At 35.2% G+C, this 26,714-nt stretch overlaps 2 pseudogenes; both read left to right on the top strand.

Moving 5' to 3' along the window:
* The first annotated feature begins 5,862 nt into the window (after positions 1-5,862).
* Positions 5,863-6,486, top strand: LOC122898744 (annotated as a pseudogene).
* A 17,952-nt stretch (positions 6,487-24,438) lies between these two features.
* LOC122898745 lies at positions 24,439-25,092 on the top strand (annotated as a pseudogene).
* The last annotated feature ends 1,622 nt before the right edge of the window (positions 25,093-26,714 follow it).

Below are 26,714 nucleotides of genomic sequence, written 5' to 3' on the forward strand. Positions count from 1 at the left end.
TCATCTCCCCAACCTCCTCCCCTCTGGCAACTAAGAGTTTATTCTTTTTATTTATGATTCTGTTTCTGTTCATTTGTTTTGTTTTGTTTTTTATATTCCACATATAAGTGAAATATTATGGTATTTGTCTTTCTCTGTCTGACTTATCTCACTTAGTGTAATACCCTCTAGGTTCACCCATGTTGTCATAAATGACAAGATTTCATTCTTTTTTATAGCTGAGTAATATTCCATTATACACACACAAACCCCCGGCCCCACATCTTCCTCACTCATTTATCTAGTAATGGATACTTAATTTGCTTTTGTATCTTCACTTTTGTAAATAGTGCTGCGCTAAACATAGGGATGTACATATCTTTTCAAATTAATATTTTCATTTTCCTTGGGTAAATACCCAGTAGTGGAATTATTAGGTCATATAGTAGTCCTATTTTTAATTTTTTGAGGAAAAAAATTTCATAATTTCATAATGGTTGCACCAACTTACATTCCCATTTTCTCTGAGATAGTGGCCATAAACAAGGTGCTATTTGTTACTATGGGTTCATATAACATGAAATATTCATTCAAATATTTACTCAATAAATATTTATTTATTGAGCATCTACAAAGTGCCAGGTCCTTTGTTGATTGGGAGAGGGTAAGCGATCAGTGGTAAAATGCTAAATCAGGCACAGATTCTATTCTTAAGGAAATTAAACTCATGAATAAAAATCACTTAAGAGCATCTCCTACTCTATGTGCCTGGAGGCCATCAAATTATGTCTCATTATGCCCTTTATCCCTGTTTAGCTACATCACTACAAGAAACTCAAGACTCCTAATTCATCCTGTATCCCACAGATTTTCAACCCTTTTGACTGTTAATTTTTATATCTGGCTCTATTTCATACTTTTACCCAGCTCTGGAGAGATTTGTCTTATTAGATGTCAAAATATATGCAATGTGACAATAATTAAGAATTGTAGTATTTTAAAAAAAATTGTATAATTCAAGTTAGAAAAAAATTAGAAAAATTGATCAATAAGAAACACAGAAGCAAATCCACACACACAAGAAAATAGACATATCACATAGGTCTTCTTGTAAATACATCATTAATGTAATTATTAATATCCTTCACTAAATATGTCCCTTTATTTTCCTTCTAGGTACATGAAAGAACTGCAGTTTCCCCCCGCTTTGATGGTAGGTGTGAACTTGTGACTTATAATGTCCAAAACAATGTGAGTATAAGTATGTCATTTCCTTGAAAAAGCTTCAAAAACCAGTCACTAATTTGTCTTTCTCTTCCACTTTCAAATTAATTCTAGCACTTATGTCAGAACGGAGCCTCCATGAGCATGGACACCTGAGTGGCTATGAAGAGCAGAGTCCATGTTGATTTGTCTCACACATATACCATAAACTGAGAAATAGACTATAACTACATTATGTCACAGGAGTTTTTGAATTGTTATAATAGCATAACTGAGTTTACCTGACTGATACAGGGGGGAGAGGATGAGTTGTTTAATAAATTATTCTTGGTCAAGTGAGTATTCATACAGGAAAAATTGAAGTGGGTTCCTTACCCCATAGCATATACAAAAATCAATTCCATACAAATAAAAAAAATTAAGTTAAAAGCTTTAAAACTTACAATAAAAACACAAGATGACATATTTATGACATCAGACTTGGAATTATGTCTTAAACCAAACACAAAAAGTCTTAGCCATAAAAGAAATATTGGTAAATTTGACATTAAAATTCATGTTAAAGATACAACACCAAAATCCTGAGGCACAAAAGAAGAAATAATAAATTGGACTTCATTGAAGTTAAAAACTTCTACTTTATGGAAGAGAATAAAGATAAGCCATAGACTGGGAGAAAATGTTTTCAAATCATCCATCTGATAAAAGATTTGTATCCACAACATACAAATAACTCTCAAAATTCAATATAAAAAACCAACACATAGTGTTGTGCATATTTACAATAGCCGAGATATGGAAGCAACCTAAGTGTTCATCAATAGATGAATGGATAATGTGTGTGTGTGTGTGTGTGTTTATAATGGAACATTATCAGTTGTGAGAAAGAATGAGATCTTGCCATTTGTGACATCCTGAATGGACCAAGAATGTATTACGTTAAATGAAGTAAGTTAAAAACAGAGAAAGCCAAATTCTATATGATTTTACTTATATGTGGAATCTGAAAAAAAAAGGACAAAAAAAGCAGAAGCAGGCTCATAAATACAGAAAACACACTGGTGGTTTCCAGAGTGGAAGGGGGTAAGGGACAGGAAAAATGGGTGAAGGGGAATGGGAGGTACAAGCTTCCAGTTAAGGAGTGAATGAATAAGTCACAGGGATGAAAGATATAGCATGGGGAATATAATCAATGGTATTGTAACAGAATTATATGGCGACAGAGGGTAGCTACAATTGTGGTGCGCATCATGTATAGAGTTGTTGAATCACTGTATTGTACACCTGAAATGAATGTAACATTGTGTGTCAACCATACATCAATCAATCAATAAATACAATAAAATAAGGAAACAACACCTCAATTTTTTAAATCGGCAAAGATTTTTTAAAAGATTTTATTTAATTATTTGAGAGAGATTGAGCAAAAGAGAGAGCATAAGTTGGGGGTGGAGAGAGGAGAAGAAGGAGAAGCAGACTCCCAGCTGAGCAGAGAGCCTGATGTGGGGCTCAATTCCAGGACCCTGAGATCATGAACTGAGCTGAAGGCAGACACTTAAGCAAGTGAGCGACCTACGCACTCCTCAGTGGGCAAAGATTTGGATAGACACTTCACCAAAGAAGATATATGGATTGCAAAAAGGGTATGAAAAAGTGCTCAGCATTAATTATTATTAGTAGAAGTTATTCTTTGTTATTACAAATTAAAACCAGATTCTATCACAGATTGTTACAATAGATAAAATAGAATGGAAACTCAGATCATACTAAGTGTTGGCAAGAATATGGGACAACTAGAACTCTCATACACTACCAGTGGGAATGTAAAATGGTAGAATCATTTTGGCAGTTTGTCAGTCTTGTGAAGTTAAACATATCTACCACGTGATTCAGTCATTCCATTATTGGTATCTGGCCAAGAAAAACGAGGCATATGTTCATGCAAAGACCTGCACATGAATTTTAATAGCAGCTTTATTTGTAAGTGTAAAATATGGAAATAGTACAAATACATCAATATGCAAATAAATAAATAAATTGGTATATTGCTATAGAATACTACTCAGTAATAAAAAGAACAATTATTAATCCATATAATATGGTTTAATCTCAAAATAATTATGTTGAGTGAAAGAAACCTAATAATTATGTTGAGTGAAAGAACTCTAATAAAACAGAGTATTTACTTTTTTCATTTATATAAAACTCTAGAAAATACAAACTAATCTATAATGGCAGAAAATAGAAGTGGTTGCAGGGAAGTAGAAGGTGAGTGAAGGGATAGGAAGGGGAATTATAAAGTTACAGGAGGAAACATTTGGGGGTAATTAATTGTCTCAGTTGTGGCAATGTTTTGGCATAATTAATTGTCTCAGTTGTGGTAATGTTTCAGAGGAATACACAAGTCAAAATGTATTAAACTGGGTACTTTACGTATGGATTGTTTTCTTTATGTCATTATATATCCATCCAAGCTAAAAAAAAAGTTGAATTTCAAAGAAAGCCAGAGTCTCTCTTTGCTTGCATGTTCCTTAGTAGTGAGATCTAGTTCTTCCTCTGTCTGGAGAGCCACATGTGACCTTCCTGCTCCCTGACCCCATGCTACTCCTGATTGCTCACCTGCTACAAGGTATATATTTATAGGGAGCCTCAGTCCTTGAAGGAGTAAAGAGTGAAGCCAGATGTCTTATCAGTGCTCTCCTAGATAATACCCCCAAGAGATAAACCTTCTCATGCCAAACACACACTATGCAATAGGTAACCCTGAATATGTCTGACTTGACCCTCCCAGCGATGAGGCTTCAATGAATAACTGAAATCAGAAAGTGCTAAAGATCCAAGATAAAATGCCATTGGTGGTATGGTAGGAGATGCCCCTCTGCCAAGACATTCCTGATCCAGCAGAAGAGAAACACCTGTAAACAAAAAGAATGTATATACTTTAGTATCCATATGATGAGGTAAAACTATGGATGAAGAGAAACAGATCATAAATCTCAAAAAGTTGTAAAATATTGGTTTCAGATATTAAAGCCAATGTTGTTAAAGCCAAGATAAAGAAGTTCAGGGCAATCTTGAAAACAGTGGGCAACCCTTCGGTTCTGCTCAGGGGGAGAGGCTCCATCTACACTGTTTCCTGTCCCTGACTCCAATTTATGTTATTCACAGACTTGAGGAAGGGATATCAGAAGAAGGAGCTCTATAGAAAATTTCATTTGGAGAAGAAAGGAAACAAAACTGACCTTCAAAATGATGGTGGGTGAAAGGGTAAAGCAGCCCTTCTCTAATGAAAAGTTGAGAATTAATGATAAGACATATTAGGAAGTTTCCTTCATGCTATAACTGGTGAGGAAAATAAATTATCCAGTTCCACCCCTCCCCCCCCAAATAAAAAAATACCAGCAGCAATACAAGGGAGAAGATATCTTTAACAGTTATGATCAACAAAGGATTAAGAATTATAATATATTTAAAATAGAATCTTTTAACAATAAAAAGACAAAATCTAATAGATAAGTGGGCAGGATACATAAACATGCATCTCATAGAGAGGAAATATAACTGGCAAATGAGTATGTGGTAAAAAGCATAGTCTCATTAGTAATCTTGGAAACTAAATTAAGACAACAATAAGATGTCATTTTATACCTACTAGATTGGCAAAACAAAACAAAAGCAAAAAACAAACAAACAAAAATGTCTGAGAATATCATGTAGATGAAGATAGGAAACACAGGAACTTTTCCATATTACTAGCTAGAGTGTATTGGTTTAATCATTTTGGAAAACAATTTGGAATTTTCTCAAGTTCAACATGGGTAATTTCACTTTTTTTTTTTTAAAGATTTTATTTATTTATTTAACAGAGAGAGATCACAAGTAGATGGAGAGGCAGACAGAGAGAGAGAGAGAGAGAGAGAGGGAAACGGGCTCCCCGCTGAGCAGAGAGCCCGATGCGGGTCTCGATCCCAGGACCCTGAGATCATGACCTGAGCTGAAGGCAGTGGCTTAACCCACTGAGCCACCCAGGCACCCCGGTAATTTCACTTTTAAGTGAATTCTCTAGAGAACCCCTTGCATCTGTGTACTAGCAAATGTGCATAAAAATATTCATAGCAGACAGAAAAGAAACAGAAAAGAAACCCCACAGAATAATCCCTCAGCAGAATGGAATGATACATATTCCTATAATGGAATAGTATATAACAGTGAAAATAAATGAACTATATCCTCAACAACATAAATTCATTTTAGAAACCAAATTTTGGATTTTAGGACATAGCAAGTCAAAAAGACTTAGCATGATGTTACTTACAAAGTTGAAAAGTTATATAAAATCAAAAAAAATATGTACTAAAACAATTTTTTAAAATAACAAGGAGTAGATGATCCAGGATGCTGTTAGCTCAGGGAGTGAGAGAGGTACAAGAGAAGGGAAAAGCAAAGTCTAGTCCATGAGTATGTACCTAGTTCTTAAGCAAGGTAGTGTATTTATGGACCCTAATTTTTAGCATTTTAGTATGAATAAAATACAAATATTTGATAGCAGAAAATATTTTTAAAAAGCAATAACTGAGAATTTTCCATAACATAAAATCCCAAGATTAAAAAAATGTACTCTCCATGAGACAGGAGTAGAAGACCAGTAAGTTGGTCATAATGGCAGGTAAAGAAATTAATGAAGGCTATCCAGTAGACATTCTTGAGTATTGGGGTGCCTAGGTGGCTCAGTTGGTTAAGTGGCTGACTCTTGGTTTCAACTCAGGTCATTGTCTTAGGGTCCTGGAATCAAGCCCTGTGTCAGGCTCTACACTCAGCAGGGAGTTTGCTCAAAGATTCTCTCTCCCTCTCTCTCTGCCCCGCTTCTGCTCAAGCTCTCTCTCTCTCAAATAAATAAATCATTTAAAAAATTCATGAGTATTTATCAACATTTGAGAATTCTACTGGTGCTGTGGGTGAGATGCTGAAGACAATTGTCTGTTTCTAGTAATGAGTTGTTGCAGAGGTTGGATCTCCTTAAACAGGCAAAAGTGGGTTTAGTTTCTGCTTACACATTAAGTTCAATGTTTTGGGATTATCTGGCAACTCAGGGAGTTAATACCAATAAAGCAGGAATTGGAAAGAATCACAATATACATGAACAGAGTCAAGGAAATAATAGACAAGAAAAAGACTGGCAAGCTGGATAGAGATGCAGCTTCAAGATTTGTGAAAAATGCCCTTTGGGGACCAAAATCTAAAAATGCATCCAAAGTTGCCAATGAAGGAAAAAGTAAACATTAAAAAAAATGCACTCTCCAAAAGTAATGCAGTATAAAGTAAAAATAAATAAGTAAATACACACACATATGAAACTTGTGATTTCTTTAAAGCTTCCAAACAGAAAAGACAAATATTCTAAGAGACAATTTTCAGGCAGAAGATAAAAGATGTGGGACACCTGGCTGGCTCACTCGGCAGAGCATATGACTCTTGATAGGGTATTGTTAGTTCAAACTCCATGCTGGGCATGGAGCCTACTCAAAAAGGAAAAAAAAAAAAAAAGATGAAAGATGAGATATACAGGAAAGAATGAAAAATAAAATAGTAAGTATTAAGTAACTTTGGCTACATAAAATGATAATTATAATAGCATGTGGACATTTTAAAAATTGAAAATTCCTAACACTAATAAATTACAACAGCAATAAATAAGTTGAGATTGAGATATTGAAGTTAAAGTGTCCTGAGGTCCTTCAGCTCTCTAGGAGAAAAACAAACGTGCTATCTTTAAACACTGATAAGGATTCATGTAATAACTTCCATCGTAACCACTAAAAGACTAGACACACTGTGTATAGCTTCTAAGCTAGCCAGAGGAAATACAAACTGAATTTTTTAAAAATTTAATTAAAGACAGCAAGAAAAGAGAATAAAAGAAACAAGAGAAGTACATGCTGTTTATAAAAGATCTCTTTAAAATATGGAGGCACAGAAAAATTGGAAGTAAAAGTGTGGGTCAAAGTTTGCCATGGCAACATTCATGAATGGAAAGATGGCACTGCTATATTACTATCAGTTAAGTGGGCTTTAAGTTAAAAGACTTCCCAGAGTATAAAGAAAGCTATGTAACAATTCTCAATTTTTATATACTGAACATAGCCTCAAAATAAATAAGGAGGAAAACATGACAAAACAAAAGAAACAACTTCCTAATCATAGTGGGAGACTGTAAAACAATATTTTCAATTACTGAAAGAATAAGCAAATAAAAAATTAGTAAATATAGAGATTTCAACAAAATAATTAGTAAAAGTGACCTAAGGGGCAAATATTGGATACTGTACAAAAGAAGTATAAAATAGACATTGTTTTCAAACATTTACAAAAATTAACCATTTAATGGGATAAAGACACATTCAAGTTATTTCAAAAGAATGAAATTATATAGGCTGTATTCTTTGTAACTAAATATAAAATTTTTAAGAGGTAGAAAAAATCTGTTTGGAAATGAAGATACATACTTCTAAATAATGCATTATTAGAAGAAAGAATTATAAGTATAAGAAAATATTTGACTTGAACAGTAACAAAAGTATTGATGCCAAGATGTGTGAGATGCCAGCTAATTAAATACATATATTACATGAGATGAAGTAGTGATACTGAATGAGCAAAGTATGTGTTATAAGAAGTTTGAAAGGTTCATCAGTATTTTAGGACCACTATAATTTGTAAATCTGTTGTTCCACAAATACTAAGAATAACCTAAGTGTTGGAGAGGATGTGGAGTATCTCTTACCCATTGTTGGAATGTAACAACTTTAGTGGTTCACAAACTTAACATTTCAACAGTTCTATTCTTAAATATTTACCCAAGAGAAACTCAGGCTTTCACTGCTGAAATATTTATAGCAAAGTCTATAGCTACATTATAACAGAAAAAGCTTAGAAAATTTCAAATGTTCCCTTAAAGAGAATAGGTAACTATATTTTTGGTATTTTCAAGCAGTGTATTATGCTGTGGTATTCAAAGTAAATGAATTATAGTGGTCTTAAAATACTGATGAACCTTTCAAACTTCTTTTTTTTTTTTTTAAAGATTATTTATTTATTTATTTGGCAGACAAGAGATCACAAGTAAGCAGAGAAGCAGGCAGAGAGAGGAGGAAGCAGGCTCCCTGCTGAGCAGAGAGCCGGATGTGGGGGTCGATCCCAGGACCCTGGGAGTCCTGGGATCATGACCTGAGATGAAGGCAGAGGCTTTAACCCACTGAGTCACCCAGGCGCCCCACCTTTCAAACTTCTTATAACACATACTTTGCTCACTAAGTATCACTACTTCATTTTATGTACTATATACATTTACATATATATACATATATCTACAGTGCACAGTAGTATGTTGTTGTATGTATAGACCACATTTTGTTTATCCATTCATCTGTTGATGGCATTTGGACTGTTTTCCATTTTTTAGCTATTCTAAATACTGCTGCTATGAATACTGGCATACAAATATCTGTTCGTCTCTACTTTCTGTACTATGTTATTTTTTACTATATTAAAAGTTTCTTGGATAAAAAAGAGATACTAATTTTATATAGTCTTGCTAAAAAGCATTCCCTACACCAAGATCAAGAAGGTATTCTCCCATGTTTTCTTTCTGCACCAGTAAGAGTGAAGTAACACAATATTGGTTATAAATCCCAGAATATTAATTATAATATATCATACAATTAAAAGACATTTAAATGAAAATATTCTTTTAAAGGAATATATCTGTGTTAAAACAATATTTTAAAACATTAAATAAATTATCAAAAACAAGAGGCAGGAGAGTAGCTTGAGGGGGAGGGACACAGAGATTAGAATAAATTAGATTAGAATAGATTAGATGAGATTAGATTAGAAGGACACAGAAATGTATATGTTAAAGGGATTGGCATGACCTTATAAGATAAATGAAAAAAATTTAAAAATTGTTGGAATTCATTAGCATTTACATGGTTTAGATTAAAAACCTATAAACAAAAGTCAATTAGGTTTTATACCAACAACAGTTAGAAAATGATATTTTTAAAAAATACCACTTAGCACAGTACAACTTCACTGAAAAACAGTAAAAAAAAAACTCTAAATATATGGAAAGACATGCTATGGTCATGGATTGGAAAAATCATTATTTTAAAGATGTCAGTTCTCTCCCAATTGACCTATAGACTCAAAGCAAAATCTTAAACAGACTGTGTGTGTGTGTGTGCACGGGTGTGTGAGCACACACACATGCATGAATGCACAAATGCAGGACTAGAATAACATAGCCAATAGTTTATGGAAATTCATAGGGCCAGCAATAGCCAAGATCTACCAAAAATGAAAATGTATTATAAAGCTGTAAGTAAGACTGTATAGGATTATTGCTTAAGGAGTTAATTATATGTTAAGAGATGATGCAAAAAAATATAAGCTATTCAACTTGTGTCTTATTTCTATATGCTCTTTAATGTATCTTGAATTTCATATGGCATTCAGCTATTTTCCTATTTAATAATGATTAAACAAGTAAGAAAATAAGTGTTGATGGATATCAACTTAAAAGGAAGTTATGCTATAGGACTCTGTCCCTGTACTTTCTACATTTAACATTCTTGATAAGTAACATGAAATGATGAAAGTCTTGGGTTTCAAAATTACCTCAATAATTATTTTCTCTAAATTTATATATCTATGGATTTTATAAAACACATTTTATAGACATTATTATATTTAATCTTCATAGTAAACCTCTGAAATAGAGAATGTAATTTTGGGTGGAATAAGTTGGAACCCATTATTGCCTAAAGCCAACAGGATTTAAACACCTGAATTAATTTAATTTAATTTATTTATTTTTAAACACTTTATTAATCTATTTGATAGGGAGAGGGAGAGAACACAAGCAGGGGAGTGGCAGGCATTGGGAGAAGCAGGCTCCCTGCTGACATGGGAGCCCGATGTGGGGCTCAATCCCAAGACCCTGAGATCATGACCACACCCAAAGGCAGAAGCTTAACCAACTGAGCTACCCAGGCACCCAAGCCTGAATTTATTTAAAAAATGACTTATACAAAATAGAGTTACCCTATGACCCTGCAATTGCACTGCTAGGTATTTACCCCAAAGATACTGATGTAGTGAAAAGAAGAGCCATCTGTACCCCAATGTTCATAGCAGCAATGACCAAAATCACCAAACTATGGAAAGAGCCAAAATGCCCTTCAACAGACTAATGGATAAAGAGGATATGGTCCAAATATACAATGGAATATTATGCAGCCATCAGAAAGGCTGAATACCCAACTTTTGTATCAACATGGACAGGCCTAGAGGAGATTACGCTGAGTGAAATAAGTCAAGCAGAGAGAGTCAATTATCATAAAGTTTCACTTACTTTTGGAGCATAAGGAATAACGTGGAGGACATTAGGAGAAGAAAAGGAGAAGTGAATTGGGGGAAATCAGAGGGAGAGACGAACCATGAAAGACTGTGGACTTGGAGGGGAGAAGATGGGGGTTAAGTGAGCCTGGTGGTGGGTATTAAGGAGGATACATATTGCATGGAGCACTGGGTGTGGTGCATAAACAATGAGTCTTGGAACACTGAAGAAAATTTTTTTAATAAGGTAAAATAAAAAATAACTCATGCAAATATGGATGGGGGGGATTTAGTTTAATGGCAATTTTAAATAGAGTTGAAAAGGAACCTTAATATGAGAAAAGATAATACTAAACAAAAATGAAAATTTTTAGTCTCTTTTATAATTTCAAGGGAAGTGATGGCAAGTTGCACTCTGCATTAGTCAGATAATACTAGGAATCTGTGTTCAGTTCTAGGTACCATATTTAGGAAGACACTAATAAACTAGAGAACATCTGCTCAGGAAAAGCAAAGATGATTAAAAAATTAAAACTGTCATGAGAGGAATGGTTGAGATTTGCCTGGAACATGAAAGCTCTCATCAAATATTTTTAAAAGCATCCTGTTTAAAAAAAAAAAGAATTATTTAAAGTTGACTCAGAGAATAGATATATGGCCAACAGATGAAAACTATAAGAGTACATGTTTCAACTAAATATAGGAAGAACTTTTCTAATCATTCAAAATGTTCCATTTAATCTCAAGATTTGGTGTTGTGCAGATTATATTCCAGCTAAGTGCCTGATTTTTTGTTGTTGTTGTTGTTCTTATCCATTGAGCATACATAATCTGCATAGAATCTGCACTGATTTTAGTGAGATTTTTAAAATATTTTTTAAAGATTTATTTATTTATATTGGGGGGAGGGGCAGAGGAAGAGGGAGAGAAAGTCTTATACAAACTCTGTGCACAGTACAGACCCCCCCACGCAGGGCTCAATCCCACAACCATGAGATCACGACCTAAACCAAAACCAAGAGTAGGATGCTTAAACTACTGTGCCACCCAGGTTCTCCTTTTTAAAATTTTTATGTAGGCAAACCACCATCCAGATCAAGACAGAGTACATTTTCCAGAATCCCAGAGATAAGGGCTATGTGGTCACGGGCTTTACGACTAGAGAAGATGAACATTAGAGAACAATGTAGCGTGACAGAGGGCAAGTTCTGAAGGGGCTCTGAGCCCTTCTGAGCATCTAATGGAGAATGGAACCTGATCGAGGGATAAGGGAAATATCTCAAGAATGTGACATTAAATAGATTGGAGATGAAGAGGAGTGAACCTGACAAAGGATGAGTTTGCTGGGGAATTTTCTGTAAGGGGTACAGTGCGTGCAAAGTTCCACCTTTCAGAAAGTAAGAAAGCATGGAGTGTTCAAGAAACAGAGACAACTAAGAAGGGAAACAGATTAAAAATTAAGATAAGCAAGCACCAAAGCAACTGCATTATTTTCCTTTAGCTGATCCAAAATAGCTTCTATCATCTTCCTATAATATTGATGAGAAATAAACCAACTACTTGAACAAATAAACAAAAGAATATGGAAAATTTTCTCCCCCGTCTGAGTTTCCCAGAACCTTCTGTTTAGGCCAAAGGCCCTTTCCCAACTCTGTCCTCTTAATTTCAGCCCAGGCTTCCCGTGTTTCATTTCTTTTATCTTGTGGTCTTCTTATATCTCCTGATCTTTCCAGTTGCTTATTACATAAATATTCTTCTTGGGATTCAGTATATTTTAAGGTAAAAGACTTGACTCTTACTTCCTCAAGAAAGGAAGAGGAGAAAGAAGATGAAAGAAGCAACTAATACTTTATTAGGAAACATCTTTTTGGAATAAAAATTACTAAATTATATCACGTGTCCCAATCTAGGAAAAAGGTCTCATCAAAGTGCTATTAACTATAAAACAAATGAAGCTATTAAGAAAAATATTAATAATTACTATAAATTAAAACTTCAAAATTTGGGGGTAGTCTTTTCAATTTTAACCATGTTTTTTTGTGTGTGTGGCATGCCCTGATTATAACTTTCTCTGAATTGTAGTAATAGCCAAATTCATTGAAAGCTTACTCTGTTCTAAAATCTTTACATGTATTTATTTATGTAATTCTTACAACAACATATGAGGTAGCTATTATTATTATGACCATTTAACGGATGAGGAAATTGCCCAGAGTCACATAGCTGGTAAAACAGAGTCTAACCCTGGCAATCTGACTTTAGATCCTCCAGCCCTAAAAGAGTGCTTATTAATGATGATGATGAAAAAATTGTAACTGTAAGAAATACCTGATTGGCAGAGATTCCCCTCACTGAGGCCACTCACAGAATACTGGTAGAGTGCCATATTATCTTTTCTTGCCTAAATAAGCCCCATAAAGAATTTCTAGAAATGGTAGAAGTCTAAATTCTCTTTCTCAACAAACCTGTATTTCTCAACATAGAAGAAGGGGATTTAGAAAATACCATGAAGCCCCTTAGGATCTGTGGCAAGGGGAGAGTTACTGTTTTCCTAGCTGTGAGCAATGTGAAAGAGTAAGGTTGGTCATAGGATTTCTCCCTCTGTCTTTGCTACCTTGTTTCCTTTTGATTAGCTCCCTCTCTCTCCTCAATCCCTCCCCTACCCAATCCTGGGTGCCCAGTCTCTCTTCACTTTGACCTAAAACACCTTTCCAGCCCTCTCCCAATGCTGACCCACTAATCTGCCAAACTATCCTGTGTATTAACTAGTGAGCCAATAGTCTGTTCTATCCTTGATATAGTGTAATAATAAAATAAAAGCATTAGATTTGGAGTCAGAGGCTTCCATCTGCCATTAGCCATATGACCCTGAGCAAGTTGTATAATTTCTCTGAGCCTCAGTCCCTCATTGCTAATAGATAAATGACAATGAACCAAAGAACTTTGTAAATTATAAAGTACTAGGGGAAATATTAAATTATTAACATGTGAATCAAAAACTCTTTAAGGGAGTTTTATTTCTGGATATAATGTCTTAACTCACAGGGTGAATTTTTATGATAATGTCAGGTGATGCAGGTAACTATACAGGAGTTAATTTGAGAACTGAGAGGATCTTTCTGTGTCTTTTGAAAAAACCTCAAAAGCAGGTGTCTTGTCTTCCCACATAACTCCATATAGTACGCAAGTGCACAATTTAAAGTGTTATGTATCTCCCATAATAAACATCTACCTCCAATCTATTAGCAATCTATTAGCAGAGTGAATTATTGGGACATGCAAAGGACTAGGCTATTCATGACTACTTTGGTTTTGTACTATCCTAACCAGACCCCTGAATACTAAATTGTTCTGCTTGCACATCCTAACAAGCACCAAGCTTCCAAGAGGTCCCACAAACATTTCAGCAAGAGGCCTTCATTTGGTACAAACTCCAGATTACTGCTGGAAGGCTGTTTTGTGTTTTTGAATGGCTGGAAAATATACTACCTTTTAAAACTGTAATTAACTATTGTTTTCTTAAGCATAAGTCATTTAATTTGGTCATATGCCACCTCTGGATTTGTTGATACAAATTTGTATTTGGGAATATTAATAGCAAAATATAATCTACAATCCTTGTCCACACAAATTGCAGTAAATTACAGTTCACCAAATTGCTGTGCTAAGAGGAAAACAGAAGTGGTTGTGGATTTCATAAAGCAAACATAGCATTCCAAAAATAATTACAGAGTTGTCACCTTAAAATATCCAGTTGTTTCTCCAAAGTGATCAGTATTAAGTAAAGACTGTCAGTATTAAGTAAAGACATGTTCATCCATGTTAGATTTTATTGACTTTACAGTTATCAATCCTTCCCCCCTCCACCTATTTTTTGATATTTATTTTAGAAAAGTTGGTCCTTTTTCTTTACTTTTCTGAGGAGAAAAAGGTAATGCATAAAAAATAATATGAAAACATTTATATGGATATACAAACTTCATCTGCAGAAAATTACATGCCACTGATGTTATTTGACTTATTATCTAACAATATCATTCTTTAACTATAGACAATTTGCTGTATTTTAAAAACCTAGGAAGCAACGTCAGTTTTTTATTTGTTTTGTTTTGCTTTTAAAGTAATGCTTTTTAGAGCAAACTGAAGTTATTAGGAAACAGGCCTTTGCAGCTTCCACTGTCCTATGCAAACTTAAGTTTTAAATAAATTACTCTATGGATATACAAAGCATATGTAAATGCTCACATAATACAAAAGTTTCTTATATATTAAGTTTATATTGAAATAAAAGCACATCCATTTCTCAACATAAGACTCAAAAAAAAAAAAACTTTAAAAATCTATGTTTAGTCCTGATCAACTCTGAAAAAAGGAAGACTAAGGAGATCTTGGAAACCAACAAGTACACAAACATGGAAATTAAGAATTGTCCTCTAAAATAAAATTTTAATCAGAATGTTTATCAATAAAAGTCTAGAGGTCTCGACATTTTAATGACTTTTGGAGCTAAGCAGAAGTGATTCAAGAAAGATTCCAAATCTTCTATAACCATTTTACACCATTATACAACCAAATTGAAAGTTCACCAAAAGCTGTATAGTATATGTATACTCGGTTGTTTTATGTAAGCTCCACTCAGGGAGAAAAAGTCACAAGGAGTTGATTTTTAATGTTAATTTTGATTTCTAATGCTTACAATAAATTAAGTCAACCACTTTCTAAGTTCCGGACTGCCACACATGATCTAAACTGCTCTGTGGGGATAAAACACTTTAGAAGCTACAGGGTGTTTTGATTATTTTATACAAACTAAACTCAAACAGCAAAAAATTTCACAAGGGAAATTGTTGTGTGGTTTAAGGCCACATAATCTGGTTTCAACCCTTGTCTTAGCCTTGAGTTAAAGGCATACTCATTAACTTGAAACAATAAACTCAAACCTTAACATTTCTGGAAAGAATTCAATTCAGGACTTTGGCAGTATCAATGGTAAATATTACACATAGGCTCAATGTGATCTTATACAGAGATACAGAACATGTAGGTAACATAGACAATGCCAAAGTTTTAAATGAGCAACAGATATATTCCGTATCCTTGCCTTATGTATGGACATTGGCCCTTCACACACACATATGCAAAACTTTCTAATTTTCTCAATACTGAATATAAGCTGTGGTTATAACTTCAAAATCTATTTAGAGAAAAAAAATGCAGAATGGATCTGGAGTGGTCATAATCATATACCACATTAGAAAAGTTGATCAATGATAAATTTAAAAAAGAAAAAATAGTTGGGCCATTTAAAAATAGACTAAAAAAAATAACTACCCACTTGGAATTTATAGTCAAAAAAGAATGACATAGGCTAAGTAAGCAACATCCTAGCACCTTAGCTAAATGTAATGAAATTGGATTAGGCATTAACACAGAGAAAAAAGAAAAAAATGGATATTTTAAATGGGTAATAAGATTTTTTTCTTTGTAAGAACTAATGGGAGTTAAATTTAGGTGGAAGAGAAAACAGGATGCAGCACATTAAAAAGAGATGGAAACATTATAGGAATAAATAGAGGGGGGAAAAAAAACCTAGAAGGCAGAGAGGTGCAGGATGGAAAAAATTATGTACACATGTCAGAACAGTCTAGAGCTTAGCACATATTTCACTCAGGACTGTCTAAAACAATCAGGTAGTTTAACTCACTCAAATTTAAAATAAGACTATGAATAGGCAAGAGAATAATGGAATGTGGTGGTTCCAAGAAATTTTTCCAAACTATAACTCTCCCACACTAGCTATACATTTGCCTTTGTAATAGCAAGGTTGGAAATCACCAATTCATATGGAACTAGCCATCATATATTTTTTGAAAAATTGTCCCAGATATTCACTCCTTGTTTTAGAAGTTGAACTACTATAACAACGTAAAGCCATGACAAAGAAAATTCCATTTAATTAAAAATAGGTTTGCCAAAGAGAAGACCGTCGTCCTATCTCCCCAAATTTAGAGGTTATTTTCAAAATTGTACTGGTATGTAAACAAAATATCCACTTCTGCCACCATCCCCCACCATGCTAGCCCCAACCCCAAACACTATGAACTTTGAGACTATTTGCAGAGTAAGCTCCAGCGCTGTCTATATTGACCAAACATGGTATACCTTATACCATATATGTACCATACCGTATAGGTATCGTATATGTACTATCTGCTCAAAGCCTTCTGCCTTCTACTTCTACACTATATTCTCATGTACTTACTCATTAGTTCATCAAGATTTACTGAGTTTGAGACACTGGCACTGTATTATATATTTTGTTCTAGACACTGGCACTGTAAATAAGACATTCATGAATTCCAATCTTGAGCAGTCAAGAGCCTAGCAGGGTATTACATAAGAGAAATATCTCATTGTTGTGGTGTAAGACAGAAAATCAAGGTCGGCTTCCTGAAGGCTGAAATCTAAAGGCTCAGTCCATCTACTCAGAAGACAAGTGAAAATTAATTTCTAACTTATCTTCTATATCCTTGTAAAATCCTATCAGTTACTAATTCCTTTTGCTTAATTAAATCACATATTCCTTTTGCTTAATTAAATCTTTCATGGCACATTTGCCTTAAAAAAACCCTTGATATTCTGGTCATTATCTCTATGTTCTTTATCCATCTAAAAAATTTACCATTGTCCTTCGCCTTTTTTATTTTTATCTTTTTAATTATTTTTTTTTACTCTTAATTTTATTTTTTCAGTGTTCCAAAATTCATTGTTTATGCATCACACCCAGTGCTCCATGCAATATATGCCTTCCTTAATACCCATCAACAGGCTCACCCAACTCCCCACCTCCCTCCCCTCCAAAACCCTCAGTTAATTTCTCAGAGTCCACAGTCTCTCATGGTTTGTTCTCCCCCTCCAATTTCCCCCAACTAACTTCTCCTCTACTCAATTTTTTTTTAAGGAAGATTTTTTGTTTATATGAGAGATACAGAGATAGCAAGCAAGTGAGCTGGGAAGAGGAGCAGAGGAAAAGAGAGACTCATAAGTAGGCTCTGGCATTGAGCCTGACACAGGAGCTGATCTCACCATCCTGAGATCATGACCTGAGCCCAAATCGAGAGGTGGTTGCTCAATTGACTGAGTCACCCAGGCACCCCCCATTTGCCTTTTTTAAAAAGTAGTATCTACTATGTGGTACATAAACAATGAATCTTAGAACACTGAAAAAAATAAAATTAAATTAAGATGTTAAAAATAAATAATATCTAAAGTTTATCAAATGCTTACTGAGGGCTGGGCACTCATTCTATGTATTTTACCCTTTTTATCTCAATAATCCTCTTGACAACTTTATGAAACAGGTAATATTACTATCTTCATTTCACAGATGAGAAGACTGAGGCTTTGAGCATTTTAGTAATTTACTCATGGTCAGCTAGCTGGTCAGTTGTAGCGCCATGACTAGTATCTGTATCTCATTTGAATGCTCAGCCTGTGTTCTTGGCTACTACCAACTACTACCTTCTTCTTTTTTGCTACTTCAAAGCCCAGGTTAATGCCATTATGCATCTCCTTTCTGGAGAAGTTGAAGTGGAATACTGCCAGGCATAGGAAGAAAATAGAACTTTTCAACTAAAACAAACTGAAAGAGCCCTAGACTAGCATTACCCTTATACCAAAACCAGACACAAATATTATAAGAAAATTAATAATACAGACCAATAGAATTAATAATATTTTTAAAGATTTTTATTTTTTTATTTATTTGACAGAGATCACAAGTAGATGCAGAGGCAGGCAGGGAGAGAGGGGGAAGCAGGCTCCCTGTTGAGCAGAGAGCCTGATGCGGGGCTCGATCCCAGGACCTGAAATCATGACCTGAGCCAAAGGCAGAGGCTTTAACCCACTGAGCCACCCAGACGCCCAGAATTAATAATACTGATAAACTCCTGGACAGGTTTATCAAAAGGAAAAGAGAAAGAACCCAAATAAATAAAATCATGAATGAAAGAGGAGAGATCACAACCAACACTGAAGAAATACAAACAATTTTAAGAACATATTATGAGCAACTATATACCATCAAACCAAGCAATCTGGAAGAAATGGAAGAATTCCTAGAGAAATATAAGCTACCAAAACTGAAACAGGAAGAAGCAAAAGACCTGAACAGACCCATAACCAGTAAGGAGATTGAAGCAATAATCAAAAATCTGCCAAAAACTAGAGTCCAGGGCCAGATGGATTTTCAGGGGATTCTACCAAACATTGAAACACTAAATACCTATTCTTCTGATCAAAAACAAAAAACAAAAACCAAATAAACAAACAAACGGAAAAACAGAAGTGGAAGGACAACTTCCAAACTCTTTCTGTGAGGCCAGCATTACCCTGATCCCAAAACCAGACAAAGACCCCAACAGAAAGGAGAATCACATACTAATATCCCTGATGAACATGGATGCCAAAATTCTCACCAAGACACTAGCTGATAGGATCTAACTGTACATTAAAAGGATTATTCACCATAACCAAGTGGGATTTATTCCTGGGTTGCAAAGGTAGTTCAATGTCCACAAATCAATCAATGTGATATACTACATTAATAAAAGAAAGGCAAGAACCATATGATCCTCTCAATAGGTGCAGATAGAGCATTTGACAAAGTACAATATTCTTTCTAGATTAAAACTCTTCACAGCATAGGGATAGAGGGAATATACCTCAATATCATAGAAGCTATCTATGAAAAGCCCATGGTGAATATCATTCTCAATGGGGAAAACTGAGAGCTTTCCCCCTTAGGTCAGGAACATAGCAGAAATGTCCATTATCACCACTGTTGCTCAGCATAGTACTAGAAGTCCTTGCCTCAGCAATCAGACAACAAAAAGAAACAATAGGCATCTGAATCAGCAAAGGAGAAGTCAAACTCTCACTCTTTGCAGATAACATGATTCTCTGTCGAAAACCCAAAACACTACACCCTAAAATTGTTAGAACTCATACAGGAATTCAATAAAGTGACAGGATATAAAACCAATGCACAGAAATCAGTTGCATTTCTTTACACTAAAAATGAAACAGAAGTAAGAGAAATTAAGGAGTTGACTCCATTTACAATCGCACCAAAACCTATAAGGTACCTAGGAGTAAACCTAACCAAAAAGGCAAAGGATCTGTTTCAGAAAACTATAGAATACTCATGGAAGAAATTGAGGAAGAAATGGAAAAATGTCCCATTGCTCATGGATTAAAGAACAAATATTATTCAAGTGTCTATGCTACCTAGAGCAATCTATTCATTCAATACAATCCCTTTCAAAATACTATCAACTTTTTTCACAGAGCTGAAACAAATAAACCTAAAATTTGTATGGAATCAGAAAAGACCCTTAACAACCAAAAGAATGTTGAAAAAGAAAACCAAAGCTGGTGGCATCACAATCCCGAACTTCAAGCTCTACTACAAAGCTGTGATCATCAAAACAGCATGGTACTGGCACAAAAACAGACACACAGATCAATGGAAAATAATAGAGAGCTCAGAAATGGACCCTCAATGCTATGATCAACTAATCTTTGACAAAGCAGGAAAGAATATCTAATGGAAAAAAGATAGTCTCTTCAACAAATGGTGTTGGGAAAATTGGATAGCCACATGCGGAAGGATGAAACTGGAACACTTTCAGTGTGTACACTATACACAAAGATAAACTCAAAATGGATGAAAGACCTAAATGTGAGACAGGAATCCATCAGAATCCTAGAGGAAGGCACCTGGGTGGCTCAGTTATTAAGTGTCTGCCTTAGGCTCAGGTCATAATCCCAAGGTCTTGGGATCAGGTCCTGCCTCGGGCTCCCCACTCAGTGGGGAGTCTGCTTCTCCCTCTGCCTGCTGCTCCCCCTGCTTGTGCTCCCTCTCTCGCTGTCTCTCTCTCTGTCAAATAAATAAATAAAATCTTTTAAAAGAAAAAAAAAAAAGCCCTAGAGGAAAACACAGGCAGCAGCCTCTAAGACCTCAGTGGTAGGAACTTCTTGCTAGACACATCTCCAAAAGCAAGGGAAACAAAGGCATAAATTAACTACTGGGACTTCCTCAAGATAAAAAGCTTTTGCACAGCGAAGGAAACAGTCAACCAACAAAGCCAAAAACAAAAACAAAAACAAAAAAAACAATCTACAGAATGGGAGAAGATGCTTGCAAATGTCTTATCAGATAAAGGTCTTGTATCCAAAATCTACAAAGAACTATCACCCTAACAAAGAACAAATAATCTCATCAAGAAATGGGCAGAAGACATAAACAGAAATTTCTCCAAAGAAGACATGCAGATAGCCAACAGACGTGAAAAAAATGCTCAATGTCACTCGGCACTAGGGAAATACAAATCAAAACCACAATGATATACCACCTCACACTGGTCAGAATGGCTAAAATGAACAACTTAGGAAATGACAGATGTTGGCAAGGATGTGGAGAAGGAGAACCCTCTTAGGCTATTGGTGGGAATGTAGACTTGTGCAGTCACTCTGGAAAACAGTATGGAGGTTCCTCAAAAGGTTGAAAATAGAGCTACCTATGACCCAGAAAATGCACTACTAGGTATTTACCCCAAAGATACAAATGTAGTGATCCGATGGGGCACCTGCACCCCAATGTGTATAGCAGCAATCTCCACAATAGTCTATGGAAAGAGCCCAGATGTCCAATGACAGATGAATGGATAAAGAAGATGTGGAGATGTGGAGGGGATACATATATATATATATGATGAATACTACTCAGCCATCAAAAAAAATGAAATCTTGCTATTTGCGATGACATGGATGGAACTAGAGGGTATTATGCTAAGTGATATAAGTCAATCAGAGAAAGACAATTATCATATGCTCTCACTCCTATGTGGAATTTAAGAAACAAAACAGAGGATCATAGGGGAAGGGAGGGAAAAATAAAACAAGATGAAATTGGAGAGGGAGAAAAACCATAAGAGACTCTTAATCATAGGAAACTAGGTTGAGGAGAGGAGAGGGTTGGATGATGGGGTAACTGAGTGATGGGCAGTAAGGAGGGTACATGATGTAGTAAGCACTGGGTATTATATGAGACTGATGAATCACTGAACCCTGCCTCTGAAACTAATAATACGCTGTATGTTAATTAACTGAACTTAAATGAAAAATAATAGAAAAAAGTACAGACCAATATCTCCCATGCAGATAGATGCAAAAATCCTCCAATAATGTATAAAAAGAACTATACAGCATAACTAAGTGGGATATATTCTAGGCATGTAAGGTTGGTTCAACATTCAGAAATTCATGTAATACATTACCTTAATAGGTTAAAGAGGAAAAATCACATGCTCATATCTCACATGCTTGTAGATGCAAATCAAAACAAAACAAAACCTCTCAGCAAACTCGGAATAGAGAGGAACTTCTTCAACTTGATAAAGAACATCTACAAAAAAACCTGTTAACTTCATGCCTGATGGTGAAAAATTAGGAGCTTTCCCACTGAAAGTAAGAAAAAGGTAAAGATGTCCCTCTCACCACTGCTTTTCAACAGTACTGGAAGTAAGGGAAGTCCTAGCTAATGTGATTAGAGAAGAAAAGAAAAGAAAAGGCATACAGATTAAGAAGAAAGATATAAAACTGTCTTCTTTCACAGATGACATGATTGTTAGTGTGGAAAATTCCAAAGAATCAACAAAAAACTCCTGGAACTTTTAAGTGATTACAGCAAGGTGGCAAGATACAAAGTTAACATATAAAAGTCATTCACTCTCCTATATACTTGCCATGAGCAACTGGAATTTAAAATTAAAAAACACAGTATCATTAGCAGCCCCCAATATGAAATACTCAGGTATAAATCTAACAAAATATATATAAAATATATATAAGTAAGACTACAAAGCTGTGATGAAATAAATCAAAGAACTAAAAATTGGATAGCTGTTCCATATTCATGGATAGGAAGACAATATTGTCACAATGTCAATTTTTCCTAAACTTGTAAACAGATTAAATGTAATTACAATAAAAATACCATCAAATTATTTTGTGAATATCTGATTTATGATACCAAAGAGCCAACACAATATTGAAGGAGAACAAATTCAGAGGACTTACACTGTCCAAGTTCAAGACACACTATAAAGTTATAGTAACCAGTACAGTATGATGGGTAAAAAAGAGGCAAACAAGTAGAACACAACAGAGAACCCATAAATAGACCCTCACAAATATAGTCAACTGATCTTTGACAAAGGAGCAAATGCACAAAACAAAATGCAGCAAAAATTTCCTTTTTAATACATGGTGCTGGAACAATTGGACAACCACATACAAAAAAAAATGAATCTATGCACAGACCCTGCAGTCTTCACAAAATTAACTCAAAATGAATGATAGGTTTACATGCAAAATGCAAAAGTATAAAACTTTTTTATCCATACCAAAGAACAAAATTAGATGCCAAATAGCATATGAAAAGATACTTTACATCATATGTCATCAGGGAAATGCAAATTAAATCAACAATGAGATATCACTACAAACCTATTAGAATGGCCAAAACCCAAAACAGCAGTGAATCTGCTTGTACCTCTCCTTCTGACCCTGCCCCCACTTGTGAGCTCCCTCTCTCTCTCTCTCCTGCTCAAAGAGATAAAATCTTTAAAAAAATCAAATGCTGGTGAGGATGTGGAGCAACAGGAATTGTCATTAATTGCTGGTGGGAATGCAAAATGGAACGGCCACTTTGGAAAACAATTTGGTAGTTTCTTATAAAATTAAACATACTTTCTTACCATATATTACAGCAATATACTCTTTGCTATTTACCCAAATGAGCTGAAAACTTTGTACACACAAAAACCTGCCCATAGCCATTTATAGATTTTTTATTCAAAATTCCCACAGTTAGAAAAGAACCAAAATGTCCTTTAGTAGGTGAATGGATAAATGAACTGGTATATCCATCCATATAATGGAATATTATTCAATACTGAAAAGAAATGAGCTAAGCCATGAAAAGACATGGAAGAATCCTAAATGTATATTCTAAGTGGAAGAGCCAACCCTGAAACATACTGTATGATTCATATTATATGACATTCTGGAAAAGGCAAAAATATAGAGATTACAAAGATCAGCGTTTGCCAGAGGTGGGGTGGAGGGTAGAATAGGCAGAGTACTGCGGATTTTTAGGACAGTGAAACTATTTTGTATGACACTACAGTGGTAGATATATGTCATTGTACATTTGTTAAGACCTGAAAAACGACAACTCAAGAGTGAACTCTAGGGTAAACTATGGACTCTGGGAGATAATGATGTTCAATATAGATTTACCAGTTGGGGAAGCTGTGAATATGTGGGTGAAGAGAGCACATGGAAACTCTATACTTCTTGTTTATTTTTTTAAAAGATTTTATTTATTTATTTGACACGGAGAGAGAGATCACAAGTAGGCAGAGAGGCAGGCAGAGAGAGAGAGAGAAGCAGGCTCCCCGCTGAGCAGAGAGCCCGATGCGGAGCTCGATCCCAGGACCCTGAGATCATGACCTGAGCCGAAGGCAGAGGCTTGACCCACTGAGCCACCCAGGCGCCCCTCTGCTTAATTTTGTGGTGAACCTAAAACTGCTCTAAAAAAATACTCTTTTTTTCCCCAAAGGTATAAATTCCTGAGAGTCTCAGTCTCATTGCTGTTGCTCAGAGAAAGCTGAAGCCCCATCCATCCACCACCACCCACTACAGAACCAAACATCCAGTCACGGATAGAAATGAGCTGGGCAGAGGGCCAAACTAGCTGAACAGACCAAGTGATATGATTACATGGCAGCCGGCATGAAGCCTATAACTGAACGAAAAGCTGAATTATTCAATGAGGAGAGGAATCTTCTCTCAATTGTTTATGAAAATGTTGTGGGAGCCCAAAGGTCACATTGGAGGGTCATCTCAAGTATTGAGCAAAAGGTGGAAGGTGCTGAGAAAAACAGCAGATGATCTGAGAATACAGAGAGAAAACTGAGGCTGAGCTAAAAGATGTCTGCAATGATGTACATTCTGTTTTGGGAAAGTTTTTGATTCCCAACGCTTCACAGGTGAGCAAAGTCTTCTATTTGAAAATGAAAGGAGATGACTACTTTTACTAGCCGGGATTTCTGCGGATGATAATTAGAAGGAGATTATGAATCAGTCATAACAGGCATACCAAGAAGCTTTTGAAATCAGCAAAAAGGAAATGCAACCAACACATCCTATCAGGTTGGGTCTGGCCCTTAACCTATCTGTGTTGTTATTATAAGATTCTGTGCTCCCTATAGAAAGCCTGCTCTCTTGCAATGACAGATGGCTTGCAAAAAACGGCTTTTGATAAAGCCATTGTTGAACTTGATACAGTAAGCGAAAAGTCATACTAAGACAGTTCTTTTGTGGTGCCTGCGTGGCTCCATCAGTTAGGCATCTAACTTTGGCTCAGGTCATGATCTTGGGGTCGTGGGCTCCAGCCCTGTATAGGCTTCCTGCTCAGCAGTGAATCTGCTTGTCCCTCTCCTTCTGACCCTGCCCCCACTTGTGAGCTCCCTCTGTCTCTCTCTCCTGCTCAAAGAGATAAAATCTTAAAAAAAAAAAAAAAATACAGTACACTAATCATGCAATTACTCAGAGACAAGTTGACATTGTGGACATTGGATACCCAAGGAGACAAAGTTGAATTAATGTGGAAGAAAGAGGGGAAAATTAGCTAGCCTTCCAACTTTTGTCTTCCTCATCCCCAGATTTACACAGACCATTTGTCATTTATGCTGTCCCACAAATAGTTTTTTGTTTATGATTTATGACAAGTTTATGTTACTTCTATTTGAATTCCTATTCTTCCCATGTGTTTTTCAGGTTTAATATTAGGGGAGTAGAGCCAGTTAAGATTTAGGGAGTTACCTGTTTTCATCTTGGGGTGGCCAGTATGGGGATGTGAACTTTTACACTAGTTATAAATGTTTGGCATAGTACTTTTGGTACATTGTGACTTCACAAAGTACATTTTGTGTTAAAACTGATTTCATGTCTAAGCAGAGAAAACTGCCTACATACTGGTTTGTCCTGGTGGGGAATAAAAGGAATAAACTGGTTCCAGACACAGGTATAGTTATTGTGGTTACTTTAAGTCTGAGGCACTTACAAGGCTGTAGGAGAAATAGGTGCCCCATGGATATTACAGGTTGAACCTCATGTATCTGTGGAATATGCATTCTCAATGTGCACACCTTTAACTACAACTGCAGAAGTGTTCCTTTCACTGTGACCCAATTTACTCTGAATAAGGGCAGAAACGGTTCATATTCCATTATTTGTAAAGTTCCCTGCTGTTTGCTTTCATTACTTTTGCAACACTCATTTTATTTGTATTTAAATGTTTTACACAACCTAAGAACAAGTGTACAAGTAAAAATGCAGTAAAAATGGATCGCTTGATATCCATTACTTTATGTATATTAACACAACAGCAAAATAAAAAAACCCATGGATTTAACTTCCTTTGGGTTTTTTTTTTATACTTGCCTAACATTCATATGGTATAAAAATAGTTAACAGGGAAGTAACATGAGATGATAACTAGCTTTGTTTAATGTCTTATGAAATTTTGATGAAAAAACCAAGCATAATTGTGGAGAGCATGTATTAAATTCATGTAAGTAGAATAATAGTTTATGATTGGACTTTTCAACTACTTTATAGTTTTTCAAATAAATTAGTCTTTTGATTCTGAAACTTCTCTAAAGGAAATTGTGTATTTTTAGAAATTTATTCCTTATTCTCTCTTGGCAGCTAATGGGCTTTTAACCCATTTTATTAACAAGTTTAAGTACAAAATTTATTAAAATAATAAAAACAACAAAGTATAAACTGCTCAAGACAAAAAGGACAGGGAAGGAAACAAAGTTTGGAAAGATGGAAAAAAGATGAAACAAATAGCAACTGACTCGGTAAGTCAGAGAAAGTTAAAGCCCAACTACCTGGAAAGTGAGATGCCTATGAAAAACAAGCACATTTGTTCTATTAAACTCTGGAAAGATTCAGGAATTAGAGGTATCAGGTGACTT

The sequence above is a fragment of the Neovison vison genome, chromosome 2 (genome assembly GCF_020171115.1).
Source record: "Neovison vison isolate M4711 chromosome 2, ASM_NN_V1, whole genome shotgun sequence".
NCBI classification, from domain to species: domain Eukaryota; kingdom Metazoa; phylum Chordata; class Mammalia; order Carnivora; family Mustelidae; genus Neogale; species Neogale vison.